The 19,655-nt window shown below is 36.4% G+C and overlaps 1 protein-coding gene across 5 annotated transcripts in view; it reads left to right on the plus strand.

The window, feature by feature from the left end:
- The window catches only part of TMEM135 (transmembrane protein 135), a 460,344-nt gene that overhangs the window by 227,368 nt on the left and 213,321 nt on the right, over positions 1–19,655 (plus strand). The window lies entirely within an intron of this gene.

Genomic DNA, 19,655 nt, shown 5'->3' on the forward strand with positions numbered 1-19,655 from the left:
ATGATTTTAAACACTGATACTATGTCCATATCTCTTTTGGTTCATGTGTATTAGTGTTTGGAATGGAGTATACATACTACAGGTAGACTTTAATCATCTCAAGATTAATGAGATGAGGTCAGTAGTACTAGGATGGGTAAGAGAAACTATGGGCGAAATCAGTGCAAAATTTGTAAGTCAAATGAAACATTTACAGGCTAAGGACTGTAGACTTCTATTTGTGAATGTGATGAACTGACTATGCACATGTTGGAATTAAGTTTTCCTCAATGTCTCATGCTGTTTCAAGAACATGCCTCCAAGTTTTATGCCCTTTGAGTTAATAATCATATGATCATGCTTATAAATTATCAAGATAGTATAAAAGTTGTTTTCTGTTTAATGATTTATTTAACCTGCTAAGTGATAAAAATTGTTTTATTTTTCTAAATAAAAAATTGTTTTCTTATTGAATGAGGTCATTACAGTTTCTTGGAAATATTTTTTAAAGTTTCCTAGTAGAATAAATTTTTTCTTATTAGACAGATATATTTGGCTGCACCCATCTTCCAGTTTTGGACTCTGTATATGTTTGAGAAAATTTCCTTGTGTTGAACATTTTCCTCAAATCTGTTTACTGTTGAAATACAAATTTATAATGAAGGCTGTAATCATGATAGCTAACATACATGTAACACTTATATTGTGCTAAGTATTGGTTAAGTATTTTACATGCATCAATTAATACTCAAAACAATCCCGTGGGGGTAGGTACCATTATTGTCATCATCCCACTTTATAGATGGGTAAACTGAGGTACAGAGGGTTAATCAACCTGTTGATTAGTGGCAGAGCCAAGACCTGGACCCAGCTGTCTGAATCTAGAGTCTATGATCTTAAACATTATGTTAAACTGTGATATCAGGAAGAATATGGCCCATAAAAAAATAAAACTTTTCTTTTACATTCTCTTTCCTATTTTTTTAGTCCCTATGGATTACTTAGGTTTCAGTGTTTAAGATTGAAAAACCCAGGGGCGCCTGGGTGGCGCAGTCGGTTAAGCGGCCGACTTCAGCCAGGTCATGATCTCGCGGTCCGTGAGTTCGAGCCCCGCGTCGGGCTCTGGGCTGATGGCTCAGAGCCTGGAGCCTGTTTCCGATTCTGTGTCTCCCTCTCTCTCTGCCCCTCCCCCGTTCATGCTCTGTCTCTCTCTGTCCCAAAAAAATAAATAAACGTTAAAAAAAAAAAAATTAAAAAAAAAGATTGAAAAACCCAAAATACAGTGGCTTAAAGGTGAGAGAAATTTATTTCTTACGTAAAAGAAGACCCGAGGTAGGCAGTCTTGCATATGTCAACTCCCTAGTCATTATGTCCTGACCCACTGCCTCGGGGCGGGGGGGGCGGGGGGGTGCTTCTGAAAAAATTCGCTTTCTTTAAACAAAGCCCACACAACACTTTTGCTGTCATTTCATTATTTAGAATTAAGTCATGTAGCCATACAAGCTGGGAATTGCGATCCTTTATTCTGGATAGCAGCTTGCCTAACTAGACAATGGATTTGTTTCTTAGGGAGAATGCATATTAGCTAAGTATCCAGCAGTCTGCAAGATACCATCCTTGGTATCCACATCTTTTCATACTGGTCTTTTACTGATTTTATCAGTACATTTCGAACTGATAATTTAAATAACAGACACAGGTGAAGAGAAGGATTGAGAAACCATAGAATGGGGATTTGGGTGCACTCATGGCATATAGTTGAGAGTAGCACAAACAGCAAATTGGAGAGGGTATAAGTCATAATTACTGTAGTTTTCCTTTGGAGTAAAAGTCTTCCACACAGCGACAAGGGAAGTTGGATTAGACGTTCACATAAAATGTGTTAACAGGTTAATAAAAAGCAGTACTTTTTAAATGAATTTATTATTTATTTATTTTTAAATGTTTATTTTAGAGAGACAGAGACAGAGACACAGAGAGAGAGAGCACAAGCAGGGAAGGGGCAGAGAGAGAGGGAGACACAGAATCCAAAGCAGGCTCCAGGTACCGAGTTGTCAGCACAGGGCCCGACGTGGGGCCTGAACCCACGAACTGTGAGATCATGACCTGAGCCGAAGTCGGACGCTCAACCGACTGAGCCACCCATGTGCCCCAAAAGCAGTATTTTTTAATTGAGCTTCTTGTTCCTACATGGGAAGGGAGTGGATGAAAAATTCTTACTTAGTTCATTTATTTAGGTGTGTAGGAAAAGATTGATTATTGAACTGAGAAAGTCCTAAATGATCAGAGGAAAGTTCCTTCCTAATTCTCAGGAGAGAAGTACTCTTGTCCACCCCCTTTTAAAGAGTTGATGATGTGCTGTATTTGATTCCACATGGAGTTGTGCAGGTTTTATTATACAGAAAAAGAAAAGCAAAAGTATTTTGGAGGAAAAACATTTCATTGGAAGTTTTTTTTTTCCCCCCACTGAAGATAATATTAAGCTTCAAATAGTTACTTAAGTTTGTTTGTTGTTTTATTCACAGCTTGGATTTCATGATGGCTTTTGGTAGCATGTAAAAAGTTTTCATGAAATTAGAAAGTATGCATGATATACATTTAAAAAACCTATATGTGAAACTAAATGTCATGATCCATATTCTTATTTCCCTACAAGACAGTGTGCTTTGGAATTCAGGATAGCTAAGTAAAGTCTTGTTTATTTTCAGAGGAGGTTAAGTATACCTACTCTTTTTTAAAGATGGTCTGAATACAAATATTTATATGACTTGTTCATTATACACACTGTCAACTATCACACTTTAGGTGATTTCATTTTCCAGTAAATGGCCTAGGATTTGAATTAGAATGAGAAAACCCTTTACATCTTTATTTCAAGAGTGTTAGTAATGAAATTCTGACCTTAAGCGTCAAAAATACTGGATGGATGATTATGGATTTAACAATTCTATTCTGTCTCCTCTTTGCTGTTGTATTTTTTCTCTTGCTGTGCAATTAGTAAACCCAGTTTACTAGTGTTATTGACGTTCTTTGTTTTGTTGCTCGTGGAAACCTGATTAGAGGTTTTGAGAGTGAATTTCAGTGAGAAGTGATTAATTTTGTGTATCTAAGCTAGGTTCCAGCTGTTTGAGGTTTTTCTCTTAAAAGTTTAGGTTTCACAGAACATCTAGATGGAAAAGACAAGTCTGGTTAAATATTGTTCCAGCCTACCCATGTTCTTATTTAGAGGTAGCCTTTTAGCCTTCTTCTTGACAGCACTTCACTTCAAGAGTACTGTGCTTTCCTAGTGTTGTTTATTCCTTGCTGTTTACTCTTATCATTTTAAGTCTTCTCTTTCCCTCATCCATTGATGTGGTTCTACAATCTTCAGTCCTTCTAACAGACTATAGTTGTAAACAAAAATAGAACAAATACATAAAACTGCCCACGGAATGGAAAGCATCACTTGGAATTTGCATGTAGATTTTTAATAGCTGATATCATAGATTCAGAGAACAGTTCCAAACACCAAGGGGGGAGGAGGGACAACACCACATATCGTAGAAAACAAGGTCTGAGGAGAAGGGAGAAAGGAATATAACACTTTGATGTTAAGGTATTCATGACAATACCTGTCATGTGCTAGGCACTGCCCTTGAAAAATGATTTTATGTTACCTCTTGTTATTTCGTATTCACTACAATTTGTTAAGGGAGTTTTGTTTTATTCCTCCTACCTTATAGAGAAAGGAACTACAGCAGACCAGGCATGTTAAGTAACTTGCTTTTAGGTTATTCAGGTCCCTCTTTATTGTTTATCTGCACCCCCCATCCCCCCACCCCCATCCCCACCACCATTTGGTAAGCACTGTTTACTTTTGGGCACTCCAGTTCTGTGCTAATGATGTATATCTAGTTGGTCTCAAGTGCACTAGAAAACAAAATGAAATTTGAGCATTTTTAAACAAGGATAATAGATATAATATTTATGAAATGAATTTTGTACTGTTTTGGGAAACAGATCTCAAGGCCAGTCTTTAGAGTGGGTGGAAAGGGTGGTAGCAGTCATTCAGAAGGCCTTCCTTTCCTAGGCTAAAAATGTCAGTGGAACTTGCAGGTCTGCAAGCTGTTGAACACTAAAAGTGAAACCCTCTCAATGTCTGGTTTTCTTGCTCCCATTCCCTTAGAACCCAGCTCTTGCTTCTGCCAGCTACTCCCCTTACTGGTAGGCAAGGCTAAATGGTAATTGTAAGTTTGGGCATTTTGCTGTGACTTTCAGGGTCAACTCCAGACTTATGTGACATGTCTTCACAAATGTGGCTTATAACAATCTCTGCCCGCTTCCCTCAAAGCTCTCCTCTCTGTCCATGCTTTTCTGCTTTCTAGCTCGCCAGTGCTCTACCCCATACATGTCTTTCTCAGGTTCTACCAGTCCATTCTTACCTTCTGACTTTCTGACTTGTTTTTTAGAAAACCCCAAATATGCCAAGTGTTTTGTGCATTAGAGGTCTTGTGGCAAATCTGCATTTTGACTCAAGCGGAGAATTAGTGGCAGGAGTGAATGAACTCTTGAGAAATAAATACCATATTTTTAAGTCCATGTGCTCATGTTAAAGAAGGCCAGACAGGACATTTATAAAATATGATTTGTAAGCGCACTGGTTTCTAAAGAAATCTTTTTTTCCCTTAAGGAAAAGGGAAAGGAAAAAAGAGGCATCTGTTGTATTTCTAGAATAAATAACCTTTAACCTCTTCTTCATCTTCTGTTTTATTCAGATGAATGATTATTTGAGAAGCTCTTATCTCTACATTCAGACTTCTACAATTTTTCTATTTAAAAAAATATGTGAAGTGTTACTCTTACATTGGGTAATTTTATTTCAAACTAAATACAAGACTGTTCCATTCTTCTATCATACTGTATGATTGTCTTTTGTGCTTTCACTGGACTCTCCCTCCTCTTTAGCCTCTTGGAATTTTGCCTCTGAAGCTTGAATTTCCTTCCTTTTTTTTCTACAAAAATGAGATGCAGAACAAGGCATGGCTTGAAGTCAAAATTAAATTCTCATCTTTAAGTTCTAGCAACCGTTACAGGCTCCTTAAGGCCAAAGCCTGTTAGTCACTTGACTGTTAGGTGACTATATGTTCTAGGAAAGGGCACTGGACTAACTCTAAGAATGTGGAGTTTTGATATACTGTTGCCAAAAATTAAGAAAAAAAAATGACTTTGTGTATTAAGTATTTGCTTGGCAGGATGCTGAAAACCTAAAGTATAGCCCACGCATACAAACTTGTTGGAAGACAAAGTACATTTTTCACCAAGTTAGTCTCATAGTGAAAAAAGCCAAGTTAGCTTGGAGTTTTAAAGTTTTCCTCCCATTTTCCCCCTACTGCCAAGCTCCACAGGGACCTCTAATCATGTAGCATTGAAAAAATATTTTTTGCATTTTTAAATAATATTATTGCTTTTGACTCAGCAGCGTTTCAATTTACATATGCGAAGGAAAATATAAAACTATAAAGAATAGGCATTAGCTAGTATGGTATTTAAAGAGAGAATTAACATGTAATTAGAATCACTTAGAAGTGTTTTTTTTTTTTTTGCCATCTTTGTAAAAGAACATATATAATCCTAAAAGTATGTGTGTGCATAAATCTTGTTAGCTTCTTTAATATGTTTTCAAACGTTTCCTAAGGGAGGTTTGTTAAATCTTCTAAGACATTTTCTTGCTAAATATTAGATCATATATACATTAAATACTCTAAGATATTTTCCTGTAAAATGTCGCACATGAATGTTTCACCTTTCAGAGCTGATAAAAGCAAGAGCATGTTGCAGAAAGTCGGCTTAGAGAAAATATAGATGATACTGTGAACAGTAGGTTATTTGCTACAGTACTTAATTCAACAGAACTCAAGTAATTTCCACATAGGGAAATATTATATAGACATATAGAAATAGGTAAGCCCTTGAAAGTAAAATATAATTTTGAATATTTGAATATTCATTTTGTATTACAAGTTCTTTTACTTTGGGTAGCATGTTAATTATACAATACTCTTTTCTACTTTTAGAACATAGAATATATATGTTCAGGTGTCTGTAGAATTGAATGTTCCTTTGCACCTCATACAAATCTTGTAATGATTCAATTATAGTTTTTTACTTTGAAACCTAGAATCAGATTGGGACTGTATCAGGTTTGAGCAAATCATAAAAATTTGTAGATAATATTTTGTACCAGAATTTTTGAGTTTTGATGAATCTGAAGGACCCTTCAATTCAGTTCTTTCATTTTCTACTTGGAGAAACTAAAAGCTCAGAAACCAACATTTCTGTTTAAGGTTTTTTAATTGTTCAAATAGCCAGAATTTAAAAAAAAATTATCAATGCCACATGATTGATATCTCAGAAATATCTTCCAGATGGCTTTACTGTTTGTTTAGTAAATTCTCTATTGCAACACTAATGGTTCCTCATTTAGGCTGGTCAGATAGGGTTTGTTTTTGTTTTTAAGGTAAACATGATAGTTTATATATAAATCCATTGTCATGTTTTATGTGTGTATTAAAAAAAACTTTGCTTTTCCACATAATCTGGTGAGTTAAAGCCTTTTTATTTTAGTTTTCTACCTGTATAGAATTATATTTTCAATAAAGCTTGGAGGGGGGTAGGGAGTAAAACACATCTTCCTTTAATTTTCTCAAAAAATACCAGGGTGTCCCTGCAACCAGTCCCTTTTTCTTCCCTCCCCTACTCAACACCCCCCCCCCCCCCCCCCCCCAGTGTTCACTATAATGGAGTTGTAAGGCTGGTAAGAGCCATCAAACTTAAGAGATCCTCATAGTAGGGACTAAGACTTCAGGGACCCATTCTCTTCTCTGGGTAGGGATTATTGTATTTTCTTTATAGTTCCAGTGCTGAGGACAGTAACTGCCACAAATTCATCTTTGTAGTTTATTGTAGTAATAACAGAAGCAGTAGTAATAGGTGATATTTATTGAGCACTTAGTATAATAATCATATGAAGTTTGTGCTATTTTTTGCAATTTACACAGAGAAACACAGAATTTATACATCTTGCTTTTCTGATTCTGTAGACCTCCCTTTTAACTCTGCTGCCTCATTGCTTAATAATTATGGAACAAATGAGTGAATGTGTAAATGAATAACCATGACTTCAGGGTTCTCTGGATATGGTATCAGTAACACAAAAGCATCTATATAACTCCATCTACTGTGACGCGTTGGTAGTCTTCATTGTCATCATCCTTCCCTGTTTCCGCAATAAATGAATGATGTGACTTTATTAATCATATACACACAGAGCAATATGTAGAACTCCGTTATGGTTGCCGAAAATGAGGTTACTTTCTGAGGTAGAGACAGTCTGCATGAATTCCTACTTGGATAGTAACAGGCAAGTAACAGATCTGTATTATGTTAAAAGCACTGAGAGTAATCTATTTGTTAATCTAGGGTATTAAAAGTTTGTGTGGTTTAATCTGTTATCTTAAAGAACAATGTAAATTTTTAGATGGCTTTAATATCTGATGCTTTCAACAGAAGTTTGTAAGTTGACATACTAAGAAGTTTAAACAAATATTACTAAGTGAGATTAGTTTAGAAGTAAACAACGAGATGAGATTCAGTAGTAGGTCATGAAAACTATACTTGGAATATCATTGTTAAACACAAATCTGGTCATGCCATTCTTCTAGAGCATGGTGACTTTTGCCTTGTGGGTAGATTTCAAACTTAGTTTGGCATGGTCTCACCTGTGCCAGTCTCTCTCCACTCTGCTTCTTTTTCTCTAGGTTACGTTAAACCTCTTCAGTTCCCAAAACACCCAAAGTTCTCTTTTCTCTAAATTCTGTATATTGTCTCTCCCCACTTTCTTCCTCCACTTCTTCCTTTACATATCACCTTAACTATGTCATTTTTCTGGATAGACTTCGATGACCAAGCCAGGGTTAGGCACCTCACCTTTGTGCTCCTATAACACCGTGGACCTTATATTAAAGTACTTTCTATAATGTTATAGCACTTTTCACTTATATATATGCCATGCTGGATTGTGAAATTCTAAGGAAAGCAGGGACAGTAGCTATCCTTGGCAACCTGCCTGGTACATAGTCAACTCATAGTAAATATTTGTGAAATATTGAAGTGTGTGAATATGTGAATGCATGATGAATGAATGTGAATAATGCCCCATCTTACAAACTATGGTCTCACTTTTTTTACTCAGTTACAATTCCTTGAAAATTAACAAAGCTATCTATAGCAGCATCCCCAGTCCTACCTTTTAGACTTGACAGTTTTATATTACAGTCACTTCTGTTTCATCTGGGGTATTAAAAAAAAAAAAAAGCTCCAGGGACGCCTGGCCGGCTTACTTGGTAAATATGCGACTCTTGGGGTGCCTGGGTGGCTCAGTCAGTTAAGCGTCCGACTCTTGACTTCCTCTCAGCTTATGATCTTGTGTTCCTGTGTTCAAGCCCTGCATCAGACACTGTGCTGATGGCACGGAGCCTGCTTGGGATTCTGTCTCCCTCTCTGTCTCTCTGATCCTCCCCTGCTTGCTCTCTCAAAATAAATAAAAATAAGCTTAAAAAAAATAAAAGAACATGCAACTCTTGACTTCAAAGTTGTGAGTTCAAGCCCCTGTTGGGCGTGGAGCCTACTTAAAAAAAACTCCTCATTAAGAAAAGATTAGAGATTCCTATGTGGACCCTTATTTATGCATATTTATGTCTAAGTGTAAATTCATGCCAAATTGTTAGTGTGAAAAAACTAATACAAATTGATATTAAAGACAATCACTGGGAGCTGTTAATAAGTATTGGGGTAGCTGGGGCGCCTGGGTAGCTTGTTTGGCTGGGCGGCTGACTACAGCTCAGGTCATGATCTTGCAGTCTGTGAGTGTGAGACCTGCATCGGGCTCTGTGCTGACAGCTCAGAGCCTGGATTCTGTTTCTCTCTCTCTGCCCCTTCCCTGCTTGCTCTCTGTCTCTCTCTCTCTCTATCTCAAAAATAATAAACATTAAAAAAAGTTTAAGTATTGGGTTAGCTGATTTAAAAATATACCGATTTCTTTAGAAACTGAATATTAAAAAAACCCTAAACTCTAGAATTGCTGTTAAAAAAAAATGAATCCAAGAAAGTTGGTACCCAATTAGAAATATAATTATTATGAAGTATGATGTTTTCAGTTACTACACAGATTATAAAAATTTCTGTCTTTCAGTATATGTCTGTTGAGTGACTTATGTGCTATGTGTTGACGTAGGCACTTGGGATACATAACTGAACAATGTTAACTTCCTGAATGCTTTAGTAACTAGAAAAAATGGAGCCTAGTATACACATACACAAACATACACGTGTGTTTATGCATATATGTAAAATATGAATTAATATGTTGTAGATAAGCCTATTTCTCAAACCAGTACTAAAAGTTAATTTTAAGATTATTTAAAGTGAAATAATAAAGTTATTGTGAAAAAAACTAAATGGTGGTAGGATTTGGGAGGAAAAGGGGACTTGTGATTTTAATTTCCTTAAATATAATAAACAAATACAACTGATCTTGAGCAATAATATACTTGGACTGTGTGGTAGACTGTGTTATTTTTCAAAAACCTCTGCTGCTCCTCCCTGGGGAAGCGTTATACTGCCCAATCCTGCTGACATCATGCCAGGCCCTAGTTTTGCCTTGGCTAATGAAATATGAGTGGAAATGATTTATGTTTACTTGAGAGCAGAAGCTTTAAGTCAGAACATAGTGTCCTATATTCTGTCTTTTTTCTCTACTATGACAATCAGATCTGAATAGATGCTTCTTCCTCACCCTAAAGTCTGAAATAAGGACGACACATAAGTTGAACCATAGCCAACCCTTGTTTGATATGTCACATGAGCAAGAAAAAGAAAAGTTTTGTTGTTGAAAGCCATGGAAATTTTATTACTGCAACATAACCTTAGCCCAGTGGTTGTCAAACTTGAGCATGCGTTAGAATCATGCGAAGATTTTATTAATACATGGTTGTGCAGGTTTTACAGATTGTTGGGCCTCATACTTAGAGTTTCTGGATTCAGTAGGTCTGGGATGGAGACCAAGAATTTGCGTTTCTAACAAGTTACTATCTGATGCTTAGGTGTTCCAGGGACGACACTTTGAGAACCACTGACTTAGCCTTTCCTGACTGATACAGCCTGTTAGTTCATAGTCTTAGATACTCTAATAACTCAGTAAATGTTACAGCAACAAAATGCAGAATATTTCCCAACTTCATTATTAAAGAAGTAAACTCCATTAAACCATTCCTTTGGTTTCTGGAGCATGGGTACACAAAATGCCGGAAGAAACCCTAAATTTGATTGCACAGACCCTGGAGGTCCCGTCTTCATGGCGGTATACCTTGGCAGCCCTGCACCCACCTCCTCAGCACCCCTGAGCCAGCCATTCCAGGCCCCCCCAGGCCTGATCTACTCTCTGGCCACTAGCACCATCCTGCCCAAGGGCCCACCGGCCCCTGCCACTGCTACCCCGGCCCCTACTAGCCCTTTCCCTAGTGCCAGAGGTGGGTGTTGGGTAACCCAGGGTGGACTAAGTTGGGGGACCCAGAAGATGGGCTCCAGACAGGTCTGGCTCAGCAAATGCTCTCCTCTCTATCAGCAGGCTCCATAACCTACAGCTTAGGGGTCCCCAAGGCCCAGCGGCCCACCCCCCAAGTACCCAGAAAGTGAAGGCGGCCATCACCAGCATTCAGAGTGGATTAGATAACCATGGAAATTACTGTCATATTAGTCAGATTTACATAAAAGTTGCTAAAAATATACAAAGAACAAAGGGAGTTTGAGAAAGAAACAGTCACATCTAATGGTGGGAGAAAATACCATCCTGATGGACTTAGTAAGGAATTCCCTCAACAAAGGAGGGTGGTTAAAGAGGGCATTGCATATGGAATGGGAGAGGTGAGAAAGTGTGAAATGCATCTGAACATAACTGCTGGCAGAGTTTGCTACTGAGAGACAGATAAAAGGGACAGTGTCCAGATTCTTGGTCTATAACATGAAACACAATGGAGCTTCAACTCAGTAATGTTTTTGGTAGTCATGTTTGGGATTGAGGTGCTTTGAGAATTTCCATTGCTGAAGGTGGCAAATTAATACCCAGGGTAGGCCTGAGGACTGTCCAGGAGGTGCAGGAAGACTGCGGTGAATGATAGCTATTGTGACAAGGAAGCGCGTGAGAGAAGCCAGCGTGGAGTCCTGACCAAAGCCCACTCTCAGGCAAGTCAGGTTTAGATAGGAGACATGTGGAAGGGAGGAAATGGAAATTGGTTCCACTTGGAAGAACATTGCTTTCTCCCTTCATTCAGATGATTTGTGGTTTATCTTCTATAGCCCAAGATTGCACTGCTTCTCTGGAGTGTTTCTCCTTCACAGTGAGACCTCAGCAGGCAGAAAGGTAGTTGCCTGGGAGGTAGAATGATTTTACTGTTGTCTGAGGATATCTAGGAACAACTGTTTTCAGGCAGATCACTTAACCTGTCTCTTGGTTTCTTAATCTGTAGAATGTAATTCTCCCAAGTTCCAATATTCCATTTTTCTCAGTGCCTTTTGGCCAATAAAATTCCAGTATGTGTTAACTTGCCCAATGTCCATTATACATAGCACAAGTTAAGTTCATAGTCTTTGAGATGCATGCAGTAAGCGGCACTATTTGAAGTGAGTATGTTTCTTTCAGAGTTAGGATTCTCTATAGTGATCAGTTCATCAGAAGATAGTAGTTTTCTAAAAGCTTCTAAAGTGTTCTTTGTGCTCCATTACCTGTAGATGCATATTTTATTTATTTTACATTTGAGCCTTGATGTTAAGTATGCATAAACTTATGAAGAAGCATGGCCTAGTATAGCTTCTGATAGTTGCTCATTGTGTTCCAATATGAAAACCAATTGCCATTATTTTAATGACATAGATACTGACATGCGTTTGAAAATAAATTAATGTTGATTTAAAGACTCTAAAATTGAAAACATTTCTTTTAATCTTTTTTACAACCATTATAGGAGGGGAAAAATGAAAATACTTGCCAGTCTTGAGGTCTTTAAAAAATAGATTGGTTCAGAATTGTGCTTATAATTAAGTTTAATGTAAATAATTTGTGGTCATAGCAGTGTCTTGATTTTAAGAAGCTTGCTAAGTTTTTCCTTGGATGTATACAAAACACCATTTTGATCTTAAATTTGGTTTTTGCCCCTAGTTAATTTGTCAGATCTAAAAACGTGCCATTTCCTCAGCAACTGCAAACAGGTCTTCCAGGTTAGGTCCAGGACAACTAAAATCTACTCCTTTTACAAGTATTTTAAAGTTTGACTAGTATTGCTATGACTAGTTCCTTTTGAGAGAGAAATTCCTCCTAATTAACATTTCTTGTAGAAACATTCTGAAGGGGATTCTTGGTTCCTTAGCAATTGAAGACATTTTGGAGACATTTTTGGACTAAGACTTCCTTAGTCTGGATTTTAAAGCAAAACCAGTTCCAGCCTCTGCAAGTTTAAGGAGAAATACAATTCTACTGGAGTGGTTACATTAAGTTTGTATCCAAATGTTTCCAGTTTATACTTAGGACGCACCAGAAAAAAGTGCGCAGTAATCATCTGGGGATTTACAATGACACTTGATTACCCTTAACTGCCGCCTGCTTCTGCAGCCTTTCTTAGGTTCTTGAGAACAAAGCTAAGCACCAGTGTTCCATTGCATAGGAAATAAGTACTGTAAAGTATTTACCAGAATCAAAAATAATATTTTTAAAGCACTGGGAGACTTCATTTGTATTTAAGGAAATCCAATTGAAAATTATTTTGTGTTTGGGAAGCAAACAAATAGTCTTCCTCAAATTTCTTAATTTGTTACTATTCTAATTTAAGATTTTTGTATGATGTCCTTAAGATAGGAACATAACATCAGTTATTTTGTTTTCTTATATAAAATGACATATGCAGTCTGAAACTGAACTCTGTTATTCAAGTAATATTAGACCTAAGAGGAAAACGCTGTTGTGTGTGTATAAGCAATGTAATGTATTTTAATTGCACACCCTTAGTTCTGAGTAGTAAATTGAAATGCATGCTATGTGATTAGGATGGCGAGGATTTTTTGTTTTTTAAACAAAAATAAAAGGCTGGAATTAATTCTATGTCAATCTTTTTTTTTGATAATTCTTATGATAAACAGGTGTCAGTCAAAATCCTGTAGTTGATCAAGTTTCAATTACTAAATTATAACTGAGTACTGAGGTGGCTTCTACACTTCTAATTATTCTAATTAGGATAATTAATTAGAAAAAGGGGTTTATTCTTTTATGTTAGTTTTTTAAACAAAATAAGAAAATTTTAACTTAAAAAAGAAACTATACAATTTGACAAAGATGATGCAGATGGCCTTAAGAGCAGCCTACTCCCAGAACTTGCACATCCCTTGTGGAAACATTTAAGTTTTCATTAACACTGAGAAACCACCAAATACATTGGTCCTGCCCAACTCAGCTGAATGGGTCCTGCCCAACTTGGCATATATCTAGTCAAAAAGGGGAGCGAGAAATAAGAATATACCAAAGCTGCTCAGCCTCTAACATAAATTCTGTTAGTCAGCTTACAGGTACCCATATTATAACTTTGTCAGAAAAACGTCAGCTAGGTTCAGAAGTACGTCATTTGTTGCGCTTGTATTGGTTTAGAATATAGGATTTTAAGGTCTTCCAACATTGTACTAAAACATTTCAATAAAATCATGCTACTTTTTCTTTCATTAAAAATGAACTATGTAAACTTGCATAAGTTTTCTTTATAATAAATACAACAGTGAGTCACAAATTTGAGGCATTTAAATAGGCATTCTGGTTGCTTTTTGAATTTCAAATTAAACTTTTCAATTGTATTCACTCCAAAATATACTTATGTTTTTAGTTCCAGTAATAATTAGGTAATTAGACAAATCAAAATTTTGAAGATTCAGCTATTGTCTGTAACTGTTATTCATAATTAACTTCATGTCATTCTTTTTATACCTTCAGTATGACTGAATTTTAAACATCTTCTGTTTTTAAAAAAATTATTTATTTTATATTTATTTATTTATTATTTCTGCGAGGGAGAGTGTGAGTGGGGGAGGAGCAGAGAGAGATAAAGAGAGATCCCAAGCTGGCTCTGTGCTGAGAGCGGAGAGCCCGATGTGGGGCTCGAACTCACAAACTGCGAGATTATGACCTGAGCCAAAGCCGAATGCTCAACTGACTGAGCCACTCAGCCGCCCCGAAGCATTTTCTGTTTTAAATAATTTTATTCACATAAAATAATGCAACTTGTTTTTGATTCTGATTGACTTAGGTGATTATGATATAATCAACACATTATTTTAAGAATTATCAATATACTCAACTATTTTAAATTTAATTTATCTTTATTTATTTTTTCCAGTTTTCTAGCATCTTTAATTATGGTATTGCATATGCTACTTTTGTCAAATTAAATAATAATTTAAGGAGATAGATGAAGAAAAAGCCTGGACTAAAATTTGAAGCTGAACTTACAAAGTACAATAGAGTAATTAAGCTCTTGGACAGCACTACTGATGAAAGAAACTGTGTCATAACTTTCAGTCAAGGTTATTTTTATTTATATGACAAACCTACACATAAATTTGCAAATACCTTTTTTTTTTTTTTTTTTTTAATAGAGGTGGTGTATAATTTATCTTTGCTTTCCTCAAGAGATCAATAGTGTAGGAGCTCCTGGGTGGCTCGGTCAGTTAAGAGTATGACTTTGGCTGAGGTCATAATCTCACAGTTCATGGATCTCGTGGTTTGTGTATTAGAGTCCCATATCGGGGTTGCTGCTGTCATGCAGAGCCTGCTTGGAATCCTCTGTCTTCCTCTCCCTCTGCCCTTCACCTGCTTGTACTCACGCTCACAAGCATTCTTTCTCTCTCTCTCAAAAAGAAGTAAACATTAAAAAAAAAAAGAGAGAGATCAGCAGTATAGTGTCTTCTTTATATTAGGTGCTCAATAAATTAATGATTTGTGAGGCAATAAAGATAGAAGATGTAATATTCAAACAGTATTTGAGTTTCCTTCTAACCAATTCAGTGATTAAAAATGAACAAAATAACTCTGAAATTGATACTTAATGAGTTTTTTTTTTTTATCATTGTTGTCACCCAATTGTCCATGTTCATTGGGAACATAATTTCAAAAAATTTTAATCTAAACCATCTATTTTCATTAGTAATTTTATGCCTTCTGGCAAAACTTTGATAGCAGTATTTATTAGTGAAGTTGACCACTTTGAGTTCACATTCTCTGGCATTGTGTTGGTGAAATAGAGATGAATAACTTTGCACCATTTAATCTTTTTTCTAAGTATTCAAGTATTGATGTTTTAAATTAAACTATTTTTCTAAATCACTAGTAATACAGATTATCTCACCAACATTGAGAATAAAAAAAACGTAAAAAAAATACAAAAAATCCTTAATTTGTCTTGAGAATACTGGCTGCTATTAATGTTATTACTAATATTTGCTTATTGTTTTTGTAATACTTACTGATGTGGAACTTATTCCTGCCAAGGTTCAAAGGGGAATCTTTTCTAATTTTGAAATTCTTCCAAAAATGGTTTACTAGTGACATCTGCTGGTATAATGTGGTAATAAAGATAAAAGTATCTCCTGGAAGTAATTTCATGGAAGTTAAGCATGAAACAAAGAATCTTTGTGGGCAGAATTGTTTTTTTAACTATCATTTACACTTATAATTGAAAAAAAATTGTGTTTGTGGGCTCCCCTTCACATTGGCATTTGACCAAGTATATTCTAATAACAATAAACTTTATACTTTCTCATACACTATTTAATTGTAGCCTGAACCTCTATAATTAGTTGTGTCAGCTAAGTTGTTTGATATAGTGCTGCAATTTTTTCCTCCTTCTCTTTCCTGCACATAACATTACAAATGTAGAGATTCATTAACTATGATGGAGTCATACTAGTTATTTATGTCATTTACATAGGTTAACTGTAATGGAAAAGTCTATGTATACATGCATTATATGCATTATATTTTTATGCACACTCAAAAATAACAACAAGACTTTGTATTAGAGAATGATTTTATTAGAAAGAGAAAGGACTTTGTTTCCCCCCACCGCTTTAAATTTTTTTTTTCAACGTTTATTTATTTTGGGGACAGAGAGAGACAGAGCATGAACGGGGGAGGGGCAGAGAGAGAGGGAGACACAGAATCGGAAACAGGCTCCAGGCTCTGAGCCATCAGCCCAGAGCCTGACGCGGGGCTCGAACTCACGGACCGCGAGATCGTGACCTGGCTGAAGTCGGAAGCTTAACCGACTGCGCCACCCTGGCGCCCCCCCCCCCGCCCCCCACCGCTTTAGAAGAGATTTTCAGCACTATAAAATATGGAGGTATAAAATATTCTCAGTCCTAGGCTATTTTCTCTATTGGCACTTCTCTCCTAGATGATTGTATCTAGTCCTATGGATTCAAGTTCTGCTTATAAATGAATAGACCTTTTCCTTGAACCCAAACCTGTATAGCAGCTGCTTGCTTCATTAACATTTCCATTTATAGATAACATGAATCTCAAACTTACCATGTCCAAAATAAAACTTTGATTTTCTCCTCAAACCTGTTTCTCCTATAGTCTTCTTCACTTCAGTAAATGGACATTTTATCCTTCTATTTGCTCAAACCCCAAATATTCTACTAATTAGTAAATTTTCTTTTTCTCTTGTACTACACATTCAGTCCATCGAGAAATTCTACCAACTCTGCTTTTGAAATGCATTCAGAATTCTCCCACTTGTCTTTACCTCTGCCACTTCATTATCTAGTCAGGCCACAATCATCTTTCCCCTCCTGATTAGCCTCTTGTTAACTTTGTCTTCCTGTTGTTTTCCAACTAGCAGCCAAAGATAATCTTAAAATCTAAGACACATCTTTGTCACTCTTCTGTTGAGAACCACCCAAAGTTTTCAGGGTGCCTAGAGGGCCATACAAGAATTGTAGACCACTCCTTCCCTCCACACTGTTACTGTGACCTCATTTCCTACCACTGCTTCCCTTCCCTGTTCGGCTCTGGCTACAGTAATCTACTTTGCTGTTCTCCTTACATGCCATGCACACTCCTCATCAGGGACTTTGTACTTGCTCTTCCTTCAAATCAATGCTGTTCCCTCAATTCTATAAGGCTTCTGATCAAATTATCAAATTTCACCTTCTTGGAGAGGCCCTTCTGGACTACACTATGTAAAATAATAAGGCCTAACTCCCATCTGTTTCTCCTCTTATCCTGCTTTGTTTTTTGCCATAGCAGTTATCACCGCATGACATATTTACTTGTTTTGTCATACCTTTCCCGGACATAGAGGGTCAGCTGTATGAAAACAGAGATTCTGTATTGTCTACTGTTACATCCTTAAAACTTAAACTTGTGCTTCCTCATAGTAGGCATTCAGTTAATATTTGTTGAGTAAGTCAGTGAACCTTAATACGTGAATGGAGAATGTAATTTGATTTGCATTATAATAACCAAATCCATTAAATAGTGAGGCACCCTTCTAATGGGGTGTTTTGTATAAATCTTTGTGTGTGTATCAGACTTTATACATTTAATTCCAATTACAATAGTGTTTCCTAGTTAGGTTAAAGCTCAGACAATACCCTTGGTATCAAAATTCAGGGAGATATTACTATTTTAAAGATTCTTTTTATGGGAATAATTACTTTTTTGTTCTTTTGACATAGACATCTGACCCTCAATTACATTAACAGACCTTATACACATGAATGGAAAAAAGAATAGCCTCTTTTGAATTCGGGCTAAGACTTTATCAATATGAAGTGCTTCCCACAGGGTTCTGCTGAAAGAACCAAACTTCCATCATAATGAAATTGCAAATTCATTTGTGCATGCCCCCTTTTTTTTTTGAAAGCTACTTTTTGATGTTTGGTCTGCAATTAGATTTATTGTTTAAGGTCACAAATATGCAATCCTGACTAGACCAAGTTGTCAGAATCCTTTATCTATTCAGCATTGCACAAAGATAAATGGCTATCTTTTAACAATAACATACCAAAGCCAAAAATTTGTTCCCCCTTGTATATAATCTTTTAATCAATCTGCCGCTGTTTTCCAGTCAATAGACTCTTAGCCTACCCCTTCACCACCCCACCTATCTAGAAATTGCCCAATTATGGGTTTTAAGTTACTGAGAAACACTTTCTTTAGATGGAAAAGGATAAGTTTAAGAATTTTAATGCTACAATTTTCCCATGCACATTTTTAGCTTAACGTATGAATTACTTTGCCTTTACCCTCAGTCCGTGTGGGGTGGATAATTATGTTAGTATGTTCGCTAAATTCTTTGCTTACATTTCTCACTGGTAACATGACCACAAAGTAGATCATGTTGCTTAATTAAAATGAATTCTTAAGTGTTTTAAAAGATCTCTGATCTTTTAAATTAAATTAAATTCTTTTCTGAGATTCTATGTGTCCTCCAGTAAAAATGTATATATTTAAACTTGTCAAGATAGGTTTCTTATATTTTGTGCATTTCCTTGGTGACCTTTCATGTAAAAGGCATACTGTGAGAATTGCCCAATTAGATTTGAGGCTGTACATTTTATCCAGGAATATCCAGTGTCTAAAATTAACATACATTAGAGCGTCATTGTATCACCAATCTCTATAGTTTCTCCAAGGGATTTTGATATTAGATACCCAGTAATTCTTTACTAACTTGATCATAACTTATAAAGCAGGCCATTAAAACTAGTCTAGTAATTTTCATGTTTTAAAATCATCTTTAAATATTTTTTGCAGATCTGAGAATCATTTTTTCTTAATTGTCACACAGTTTGAATCTTCCCCCAATTAAAAGGAATACAGTGTTTCAGAAGGAGGTATAAGAGAAAACCAAAGCTTTTAATTCAGATGGACTTTTAAATTTTTTTCCTATATTTGTATTGCTATTTATTTTGTGACCTCTTGGAAGTTGCTGCATTTGGGGGCAGGAGTGGGGGCTCTGCCCAGCTATGGATTAGAGAAATACCTATTCAAAGAGGTGTGGTATAATTAAATGAGACAACACACATCAAGGGCCCAAAACAATGCCCAGCAATAGTAAGTACTCAGTAAATATTATTTGGGCTTCTGCACCTGTGCCCTCCCCTCAGCCCCACTCTGTTCCCCAGGATATGTTATCCGTTCCGATTGGGCTCACTCAGAAGTTAAAACCGGTGAACTAAACTTGAAGCCTTTTTGTGTCTGCCAACTCTTCGTTGCTCCACGTTCACTGAATTATTAAGTAGGGAGAAGTCAGGACCTAGAATTGACCTATTCATAATACCCAGCAGGTGTATGTGGCCTTTACTTCTCAACAAATTGCTCCCCTGGGGATTGCCTAAAGTGAAACACTCCACTCCCAGCCTTCAAAAATGAAGTCCACATGGAGCTCTGAGAAGATATACTTAAATCTGTCTTCCATCTGCAAATATGAGAGTTGAGCCTTAAATTATGTTAATTTGGCATAGGACATTTTAATCATCCTGTGTAAGATGGCTTGCTTCATTGTTTGTTGCATTTATAGTGCTCAGATCACTGTCCTAAA

The sequence above is a fragment of the Puma concolor genome, chromosome D1 (genome assembly GCF_028749965.1).
Source record: "Puma concolor isolate L17-30 chromosome D1, mPumCon1.1.hap2, whole genome shotgun sequence".
Taxonomy (NCBI): domain Eukaryota; kingdom Metazoa; phylum Chordata; class Mammalia; order Carnivora; family Felidae; genus Puma; species Puma concolor.